Source organism: Humulus lupulus, chromosome 1, assembly GCF_963169125.1.
Source record: "Humulus lupulus chromosome 1, drHumLupu1.1, whole genome shotgun sequence".
NCBI lineage: Eukaryota > Viridiplantae > Streptophyta > Magnoliopsida > Rosales > Cannabaceae > Humulus > Humulus lupulus.
Window position 1 is genome coordinate 263707241 of NC_084793.1, and position 11754 is coordinate 263718994.

At 36.9% G+C, this 11754-nt stretch overlaps 1 long non-coding RNA gene across 2 annotated transcripts; it reads left to right on the forward strand.

Moving 5' to 3' along the window:
* Positions 1-8456: 8456 nt before the first annotated feature.
* Positions 8457-9378, forward strand: LOC133806089 (uncharacterized). Of its 2 annotated transcripts, XR_009879024.1 has the most exons (3): positions 8457-8684; positions 8796-8866; positions 8957-9378. It is a non-coding gene; the product is annotated as an uncharacterized LOC133806089 (long non-coding RNA). The 2 variants fall into 2 exon arrangements; XR_009879023.1 differs by having other exon boundaries at positions 8796-9378.
* Positions 9379-11754: the final 2376 nt, after the last annotated feature.

Here is an 11754-nt window from a genome sequence, read left to right on the forward strand (position 1 = left end):
TGCTATATGGCAACTATAAGCCCCAAAACATAAAAGTGATAGGGTTTGCTATATAACAACTATAAGCCCCACACATACATATATCATAACACATAAAGTCATACTATAGCATAATCATAACACTTTTATATAAACATAGCACATATCACATAAGAACTATCCTATTTTCCTTACTAAATATACCGGGATGATGAGAACAAGGTCGGGATTTTGGAACACTAACCATTAATAGAAAGGTGAGTATTCTAAAAGAAAAGAAATGAAAAGAATGAACTAAACCATCGAGAAAATACTTACCAACGAGAGCCTCAAGTTCAAAGAACTTAGATGCCTAACCAAGAATAAAGAATACTGAGTTAGGATTTGAGTAGAGAAAAACTATAAGAACTTAATGAAACAATACAGAAAGGAACTAAGAATAGGAATACCTTTGAAATTGCTATACCCGAACTACACCTCGAAACCGAAATTCACTATAAACCTTAGTTCCTAAGTGTTTGATAAGCTTAAGATGATAAAACTTATAACCTCAACCCAAGTGTATAACACTCTAAAGTAATCCTAGCAGCTTGTAGGCTCTGAACTCAGCTTGATGAATGAAGAAATGGTTGTGTACTAGGTCCTATTTATAGAGTTCAAGAATGAAAATATCTTCATTTAGCTTGAATAAAATAATGGCTTTTAATTGAAAAACATTTGAATAATCATTCAGCAGAGGCTGAAGACTCGGTCAAAAAGATTCTGGACTTATCAAGAGGTTAAGGATTAAAATGAGCTCGGTTTCAAAATCATTTGAAAATGCAGCCCTAGAGCCGATATATCGCCTACCATAGGCGATATATCGCCTGGGCTCATATTCCCGAGGCTCGTCGAGGTGGTCGTGCGAAGTTACGCGTTTTTCGTATCCCCGTGTGGCGATATATCGCCCCCTAGAGCTGCGATATATCGGCATACGCTGAAATATTATACACGTAATTACACTTTTTTAGCCTAATTTGAATTGAGTAAACAGCCTTGACTAAGTCCTTTAACAATTTCAAAGCTGCTGGCAGACTCTAGGATTTTCAAATATTACTCTTAATAAACTTATTCCTCAAAAATACTTAATTTCTCATTAAACATACACATGACAAGTGTTAATATCTTATTGGGTCTATCTAAACCTTATAGTATAATAATTATCATCTTCATAATCAGTCATATTAATCAAACCTTAGGTTATAATTAATATTCTTAAACTATAGGTTAAACTTATAAAATCTACAAGTGTTTCTATGAGTGTCCAACTAAGTCCCGGCTTGAACCAAAATCCACAGTAATAAACATACTATAACTACTACTAGCTATTACTATTACTACTACTATCTAACTAGCTAAGTAAAGTTCTTGGACTCTACAAAGAACTATAAGGAGTCGGATAGTTGTCGCAGGGCTTCAATCTGTAAAATTCGTCTTGGGTCTTATCTTTGACATTAAGCTGCGGCTCCAGCTTATAGAAGTACAGCACCTCTGCAGGGGTAGGCGTCGGGATCTCCTTAGACGCACATAAAATGCGCCACCCCACGAGCAACTTGTAGGCCTGGGGCAAGAGTTGGAATGGCATGATTCCACAAACTTAAGGAATCATGCGAAGTAGCCATGAAGTGGAGCATAGCTCCCACACTAATGTGGCCTACGCTCCAGGCCCCGAATTTTCCCACACTGGTGTGGGCCTTCTCCTCCCTCCTGGCCAGCCAATTGTAGAAGAGTTCGGGAGTCGATTCTATTCCCAAATACTTCTCCAAAGCGCCCAGCATCCGGTAGTTCCAAAACTCATTTTTCTCCCCATCCATCTCCCATGTGTTACCAATGGGAGGCTTATGCCCCTCCAGGATGATGGGGCCCGATTGTACGAATTCCTCCGGATGAAGGGTGACGCCGCGGCTCATGATCGATGATCTAGGAACAATTAAGGAAACAAGAAAACCAAGCAGTTAGCACTTGAACCCAAAAAGATTAGTTAAGGTACGGGGGTTCTCCTAAAACTGCTTGGAGAAGCCCCCTCCGGACCCAGATCCGAGATCAATGGAGACCCCAAGAATCTTGATCAGGAACTAGGAAGGAAAAAAAATTTCTCAATTTTCCCAGATCAATCTAGAACGCCCAAAGAGATCCAGGATGACCTAGACTGCCTGTTCTACAGACCTACTCTATTGTGCTCAAAACCAACCTATACAGTGGTCTCGGCTCTAATAATCCAATGGTCACGAAGGTAATACTATAAAAAAAAAAACAAAAAAAAAAGAAATAGAAATAAAAGACCAGGGAACTTACTATAAGGCACTGGGTCTGAAGATTGTAGTGTTTCCGGTGATAAGGTCGGCAAGATCTCAACTTTGAACAGACGGAGGCGATACAAAAGCTCATCTCCTAGTTGAACCGAGACTGAATTGTTTGACGATGGTGCAGAACAAGGATGAGTCAGAAAGAAACGGCGACGGAGATGGAGCAGCCGTCAAAGAAGTTAGTCGGCAAACTCGGACATAAAATGATCTCTTTTATTTTAACTCTGATTGTTTAGAATGCATAAAGTTGCAAATGAAAATCTAGGGTATTTATAGGGCCAAAAGCACACTTCGTGATCCAATGGTTCAGGATGACTTCCGTCATCTAACGGTCCCGGATTACGCAGGGGCTTTAATTAGCCCAATCGAGTATCGGATCATGGATTTGCCAATTCGCGATCCGCGTCCACTCGATCCAACAATCTACAAATGCAAATTTTAGAAATTTCCTCATCCGATGGTCCCAATTAGTGCAGAAATATTAAATAACCCACTCAATTACCCTATCAGCATCACTCGTACAAACGGGACACCTCGGAAATCACGCTAACACTTGTCTGTCAACATGATAATCAAGAGATTCTCTCCAAATCTGTCAGGCACAAGTAATAAATCTGTCAGGCACAAGTAATACAGATGCACCAATTATGGGGAAACACGTACGTATAGCATGATGAATTTGAAAGGACATGGGTAGCCCAAACGTCCCTTAAGTAAATGAACCTGCCTTCTCGGAAATAAATGAGGCTGTTGGGATTTGATCAGGGACATTGGCGCAAACTCTTTTCATGCGAGGTTAACCAAGTGGCCCCCCATGGAAACAGACCCATCTTCTGGGGAACAAACCGGGATATTGGAATTTGATTCGGGAAAATGAAGCAAGCCTCCACTGTGCAAGCACAGACAAAGGCTTTGGGGATAAATGTTATCCCCGTTTTCCCCCCGGACACGTGGCACAACACACTGAGTCTATGGGCTATTTTAAAGAGATCCAAGGCCCAGACTGAGCCCAATGGACAGGGAAGGAATAAGTCCTGGTGGCCCAATTACCAACAAGCCCAGCATTGTCCACTGGGAGCCCCCACACGAGGGAACTGGGACCATGATGTGGGCCCGATTTGTCTTCCCGGACCCAGCCTAATGCATCATCCGGGATGCGATTAAGGGTGACGAACTCAAGTCTAAGAATGGACCGGGATGATGGCGGATGAACCCAAGTTCTGGTAAAAGAACCAGGGTACTGGTAAATGGACAAGGATGTTGGTAAATGAACCCGAACCAGGCGTCCGGGTTAGACATGATAGACTGTCCCCGACACTGACATCACCTCGAGAAACACGGAGTTTTGTTTCCTCAATTAACCTGCAGAAGAGGTTACATACGAATGTAAGCCGTCATTCAGAACAGTAGCACCACTACTCTGACAGATCCTGTCCCCAAGATCCCCTTGGAAGCCCACGCAGACCAGTCTGAAACTACGTATTGTTGTCAGTTGTAAAGCGTGACTATGCTCAAGTCGGCCCAATGGACCCTGATTAGTGTGTATTGTTTAGAAAAGTTCTTTGTATTAAGCATCCATTAACGAGTGAACCATGATTATATCCCTATTGGGCCAAGATTAGTCCAGCCAAAACCCAATGCACCCAACTGCCTATAAATAGGACCAGTTGTGCACTATAGAAGGGATCATAAAATTTTCTCTTGTGTGCAATTACTCTGCTCAACTCGTAGAAAACCTCATTGTAAAAGCTCTCTAAACTTAATACAATAGACTTGTGGACTAAGGCTCTTTAATGCCCCAACCACATAAAAAACCTTTGTGTGATTATCTTTAAATCTTTTCTTTTCGCTTTCTTATCTTTTATAATTCTAGTTTCCAAACTTGGTAAAAAGTTATTTTTATGTGTATCATTGTATGATTATGTGAGTTATATTATAATATGACTAATTATACATGTTTAGGGGTATTAAATATGCATGTGGGCCTGTTTCTTATCATAAGGGTAATTTTCATAATTTGGCCTGTTATTGGTATATTTGGCATATATGTGATATATGTGCGAGACCACATTATTATGTGGATATATTTGCGTTACTCGGCACGAGGCAATCCTAGGGAGCAAGTTAGCGGAAAAGTCACAACAGGACCAATACTTAACACGGGGTGAGTCAAGGGGCATTTTAGGTATTTAGTACATTACCGAGATATTGGGTCATGGGAATGAATATTCGAGGATATATTTGGAGTTAGCAAGACCAAAAGGGAATTCTGGGGATTTTGACTATTTTACCCCTGGGGACGTTTTTGGTACCCCGAGCCTTGGGATTTATTTAAGGTTACTTAACCCTAAGTAACCTGTCATAAATAGAAAAACACGTTCAGTATTCTCTCTCTCCCGTTTGTTCACTTGACGCTTTTTAGCGTTTTCGAAGGAAACTCGAGTTTTAGGGCTCGAATTCAAGCAAGGTAAGAGTCATAACGGTTCTAGGGAAGATTAGAAGCTTGATAGCCGGAGGATTTTGCTAGAAAACAACTTAATCGGAGGTAATTTAAGATTTGAATTTCTGAGTTTTCATTTCCTTAAGTTTCTTAAATTTTGAATTGGATTTCATGGTTTGGTGAGTTTTTGATCCATCGGAAACGCGGGTTTTGTTGCTTAGGAGGTTATAGGGATGTTGTGAGAATTAATGGTGAGTTTGGCACGGATTTGGGGTGATTTTTTAGAGGATTTTGGACTGAGAAAGCTGAGTTCGCGGGGTCGTGCCGCGGCCCTGTTCTTGGGTGCCACGGCTCTCATGAACTCAGGTGTCAGGCGGTTTCCTAAAGCTAGGCAGCACCGCAATGCCTGATAGGCTGCACCGCAGCCCATGTCCTAAGTGTTTTGGGGCTGGGCTTTCTGGATGTGAGAGCCACACTTGAAATGGTGGGGCGTCGTTGCCCTAATTGGGTGTGTCGCCGCAAATGGGAGTTTTTGTCCAATGGAGGTTTTGAGTGCGGGAACTCAAACCATAGGGCTTGGGATCAATCCTACTACCGAGTTTAGTATAATTCAATGTCCCAGAGGCTAGGACTTGGTCTAAAAGCCTGTGTTTACTCATTATTGACGGGATTCTATACTTGGTTTTGACTAGGTTATCGCTAGGGGCTCGGGATCAGGATCATGCTTGAGGGTAGTTCTTATCTTACTTTCCACTCGAACCTGAGGTAAGAAAACTGCACCCATTACGTGATGTACATGATTAGGGCTTGGCCTGAATTTTGAATATAATCTTGATTGTGAATGTGCATGATTATGATTATGCCTATGAATGATTGATGAAGCATGTTGAATGCTCTATATCTGGATATTTGTTATATTATGAATGTATGTTAGCATTATATAATTGAGAAAAGCATTGACTTATGAGTCAAGGACGACAATAATGCTGAACGCTGGTCAAAAAGCATTGAATTATGAGTCAAGGACGACAATAGCGCTGAGCGTTGGTCGAAAAGCAATGACTTATGAGTCAAGGACGACAATAGTACACTGAGCGTTGGTCGTTTTGGTTAGGCCTAATCAGGAGTGCATTATATGCTTGTCCGACCCAATGGTCATGGAATATTCAGCACCAAGTATGTTGGGCCAGCTTCAAGGCTAGTTATACAGAGGATAGGGCAATGATCCCCGGGGTGACTTATTAGTCTCATATCCTAGGGCATGGCCTCGAGATGACTTATAAGTCATATAGTTAGGGTAGTGGGCCTCTGTGTGACATTGTAGTCACTTATTTTCATAGAATGTACGCATGAGTAGGGTTATTATTGCTAGGCATGCTTATTATGATTCTATGATATATTATTAACTGCTTGTGAGCATGTTTGAGTTTTCTTGTTGGGCCTTGGCTCATGGGTGCTATGTGATGCGGGTAAGGGGAAAGAAAAGCTGGACTAGCCATGAGTTGGAGAGCTTAGGTGGCGACATGTACATATGTGTTTGCTTGACCACCACGACCAAGGTTTCTTAAATCCTATTTTTTCCGCTTAGGTCGGCAGGTTGTAACTTTTGAGTTGTAATTACCCTTTTGGAAATGTAAACAATTTCTTAAACATTTATTATGGGATCCCATGTACAGTTTAACGTTTTAATGAAATATCTACCCCTTTTTATCGAAATTTTTAACCCTGGACCATTAATCACGTTTAGTACACATTTATGGCTAAATGACTCATTTAGCGAGCCTAGCACTATTTAAAATACACAGTGTCACGGTCTTGGCTAACCAGGGCATTACAGTCTAGCTAGGAGTTTTGTGCAGATGGCAGTCCTCGAGCCAACTGAATGGCCACCTCTAAAGCCACAGTCGCGTCTCTTTGTTGACGATCAATGTCCGCCTGTCTTTCATTCAATTCTCAACGCTGTCTGTCGAACTCCCTTTGTTGCATCACCATCATTTCAGCTACGTTCTTTTGGTTAGCTTTTAGGGTGGCTAACTCATCTTACAACACTCCCAAGGTTGTTCGCAGGGTTCCAGCGTCCATCTCCTCCTCTTCCAATTCCACTTGTGGCTCATCCTCTATCACGCCCGGTGGAGGAGGTGGATTTGGTACATTCTCTGATGTTTGTCCAGTTTGACCCATCCTCTTGGTGCTCTTATCCATTATTTTTTTTTATATCCTTGGGTTCAACTCTCAATGAAAGCACCAAAATGTTGACCCTCGATATGGTCAACGACACGAAGTCACAAAAACAATATGAGTAAGGGAATTGAATTCAAGGATGTATATGACACCAAGATTTTATAGTGGTTCGGCCCCAGGGATTGGTAATGACCTACATCCACTTAGTGTTTTATTAATGTAGAAGAACTCCAGTACCTGCGATCAGCGAACAGGGGTTCACCGAGTTTCACAAGTCTTGAAGATAAATACAGATACTATGTATAAAATCACTATTTCTCTCTTAATACAAATTAGTGTGTGTCTCCTAAATGAATCTTATGAATCCTATTTATAGGCTCACGAATATACATATGGGCCTATGGGCCGTCATTAACTTGCCCTACACGCATAATAAAATAAGAATATAAATTACATCGATTACACTTGAATTAATAAATATCCCTTAAATATCTAACTTATAACTGTTTTTAAGTGTTTGTCTCGGTCCTACGAGTAGCTCTGGTCGTATGCTTCTATTCACCTTATTTTCCTGTTGCTCAGCATATTCTTTGCATCTATTGAGCAGTTCAATTTCTTCTGATACTCTGGTCGTCGGTCAACCAATCCTTCATTAATAATCAATTACATGCTATTCACATGTCACATCATCATGCAAATATTTGGAGAAACAGTGTTAATCAGTTTCGATCGGTTGTGTTTAGGTTTGGTTAAAGATGCTTGAACGAAATCACACTTGGGTCATTTTGCCGCTATTGCTGGAATCCAAGTAAGAAAACTGACATATGCACATAAAGCAAGTTGTTTGCTATGCATATTGTAACGTACCAAACTTTTGAGGAACTTTAAATATTATTAATGAATTATTTTATTCCTAATAATGTTTATTTATAGTAATTTTAGAATAAAAATGAGAAATTGATTCATCTTAGTTGAAATTATGAAAACTCGTTTCGAAACCGACCCAAAATCCCTTATTGGGGAAAATTCTCAAAACATTAAATTCTTGATGATAATTAATTATGGAAAATGATTATTTTGGGTATAGGAATATTCATAAATTTATTAGAGAATTTTATTTAATAAAATTATAAGAAGTGGAATCCTTATTTTTGCAATTTAGGGAAAAAATGTTCTTGTCACCCTTTTGTTGGGTACATAAATAATTATTTGGGAAAAATATATTTCCACAAATAAAGTGTATGGATTAATTAAGTGACACATAAAATTTATTTTAATATGTCACCCTCTAATTAATTTATATAAGCTTTATTTTACTATATGGGTTTAATACCTAGGAAAAACTAATGGGGTTTTTAGTGAGATTTCTAGGTTTTGTTGGGGTGTTAGTTTGAAATAAAGAAAAGATGAGGGGTGAAAGGGTGAAGTCGGTTTTGGGAGTGAGAACGGCTGATAATGATTATAATTAAGGATAGGGAATATATTTAGGTCTGCCATAATAAGTTGGGAAAAAGAAGAGCCATGTAAAGGCTTTCCCCTCTTTTTCACTCTCTCTCTCTCTCTTTCTCTTTTCCTAGATCCAATCAAACCTCTTCTCTCTCGTTTCAAATTTATTTCACTCAGTTTTCAGAGGCTTCTCCTTCTCCATTTATTGGCTCCCCCTCTTTCTCTCTCAACGAGAGAACCTCCATTGAAGTTTCCTTGAAGATCTAAAATAGGGTTCAACAAAAAGAAATAAGGTATGCTACTTGTATAGATATTTGCTACTCCCTTTCTCCTCTAGGTCGAAACTATGGCTTCACTCTTTCTTTTTCTGAGTTTTATACTCACTAAAAACTATTGCATGCAAGGGTTCAAGGTGGAGGAGGAGCATGCAAGCCTAGACCAAGTTGGTGCATACCGAAATTTCTAGAAACAAGAGGTAAGTGTTCTAGTGTTTTGAAAATATCGAGTAGTGTTCATTTCTCCTCCAGGGTATAAGATATAATCTGACTTATGGTGTGTTATTGAGGTGCTTGAGGTCTTACCAATGTGTTAGAATGCCCAAAAACTTGAAGAGAAAATCCCCAAAGTATAGACAACCAAAGAGGTAAAAAGTTTGTGATTTTCTTGGCTAGTTTGTGTTTCTAAGTTTTGATATGTTAGTGAGGGTTTGAGTGTTTGGTTTTGTTTTTTCTATTTTAAGGTTATTATGGATGTTATTTGTGATTCATGTTGCATGCTTGAGTAGGATAGTGGATAGGTAGTAAAGGAATCCAAAGTCCTCCTTGTTGTTAGGCTTGGTTTGACAGATTTGGGGGTTGGACTTCCAACGAGTAACCCATCAAAAGTTGTTTGTTTTATGTGTATTATTTACAAATTCTTACTTTTTAGTTTGTGTAAATGATTTTATACCTATAAAACGTTTAAAAGTACCATATTTTGACTAAGTTATGACTCTTGCAAGTTCAAGAGGTAAAATTGTTTCAGCAGCTGGCTGATCTGACGAACGAGATTGGAAAAATAGTTTCATCAAGCAAAACAATTTATTTTGACTTGAAATTTATAAGTATGTAAATAACATGTAAACTTAAGATCCGGATGGTTTCAAAGCTAAATGCTATATATATTGATAGATATAAAATTTAGAATATGGGTGTAAAATCTGAGTATCCAGCTGTTGCAAGGGCTTGACTTCCAACAGGTCAAGTGCCTCCAAAACCCTATCTATGAGGATTTTTTCTTTAACTAATATATTATTTAGGGTGTCTAGATAATGTTAGGCCCTGGAAACATCCCAAAAGGTTTAGTATTCATTGAGTTATGACTATTTTAAAATGTGGTTGTGATTTGTAGATCTGACCTATGATTTTTATAAAAATGGTTTGACACCCAAAACTAAACATCTTCGTTTGAAAATTTACACTGATACTATTGACATAATAACGTTTGAACTAGAAAAGTTTCACAGTAAAATAATGAGTATAATAGCACCTATAATATTTTAATTTAGAATGTAAAATTTGGAATTTGTGATAGTTTAAACAATCATGATGTTTATTTTGGTATTAAAAGAGCAAATCTGAGATATGCAGTAGAGAATGTGCCCATTTTAATAATTATTAATACCAAGAAATATTATACACACATTTATATATATATATATTAAATCATAATATTACTTCTTGTAACTTATCAAGTATCTAGTGTTCTTGAATCTTTTTGTATAAAATCAACGATTTTCTTATCCAAGTTCTCAAGACTCACACCTTGATTTTTTAGACCAATCATCAAACACACAAAAACGTGTGTGGGCACGTAGGATTCAAAAGGTTGATTTATGACTTTCTAGATGTACTCAACATATGAGATCTTGAGAGTTTTTTAGGTTTAGGAAAAACTATCGAAAAACTATCGGTTCTGTTATTGAGAGAGAGTCTGCCTCTAACAATAATTTTTTGTAGGTTTATAAAGATAATTAACTAATTTAATTAATCTTTATTTTTATTAAAATAAAATTAATCAGTTATAACCTATTTAATTCAAATCATATTTAAAAAAAATAATTAAATAAATAAATTATTTGAAATTTAAATCCAAATGATAAAAAATATCTCTGTGTGGCACCACTCACTGTGTAGTACAGTGAGTGGCGTGAGCAACATTAGTTTTTCCTAATATTCACATTTTTTATTTCATTAATATTTAAGACAATATATTTATCCTAAAATAAATATCATTTAATTTAAAATTAATTTTATCTTAAAATATCAGTTTTAAATAAATAAATATCTTATTTTAAACAAAATAATTATTAATCTCTCTTTATATATTAATCCAAACAAGATTAATATTTATTTTAACCTATAGTTTTTCAAAATAAAATCTATATAGTTAAATAATTAATTGATTTATAATTAATCAATTGCCCATAATTATCACATAATTATTTCATTGCCCTGGAAAATTAATTCATTTGCAATTAAGTCATCTCTACAAATTTTCTTTTTGACATCTTTACCATTGGCAGTGTAGGACAGAGGTGATCTGGAGACCATGGACCTATAATACGAAGTTCCAATAAACTAGATTATTAATCAAATTCTTTAATCCAATAATCTTATTTATTAATTCCATGATTACTTCACTATAAATATGGAATTGCACTCTAAGTATTTATAGAATTATATTTACAGAGTTTTCTCTTGTAGTCCATTGATATAATGAATAAATGTAGTTTTGTCCTCCATTTATTGGTTCGTTAATTAGAGCTGGTCAAGATTACTGTTTTACCCTTCTAATTACCTATTGATCCTTAAGTACCATTAATTCAATAGCGAATAATTAATCTATAACCAAATTATAGATTTGAGCTCAATAACTATTTAGTTCCAGAATTAACTCTCAAAGGAACCAATATTCGATCTGTTAGGAAAGTATGGATTTCATTATTGTAATTCATGTTCTCAACCATTCATGTTATTGAATCTCCAAAACAAAAGTCATTAGCCTCATTATACTAAGAAACATTAATGAGTGAATCAAAACATCCCAATAAACACAAACAGGAGTTCATGAATACTCAAGATTTAAATTGATCTACAAATGACCATCTATTGTGATAAGAATCAAATTTTTATGTCAAACAGTAAGTTTATAAAGATAATTAATTCTTATCAATCTAGTCATATATAATTTATATTACATACAACATCATTACTAAGATGTCTATCAATATCAGTAATCTGAATCTGTATCACTTGCATCTTGTATGCTTAGTAAATCGCACTAGTAACCATTCATTAAAGATTCCTTACTTTAATATAGTCA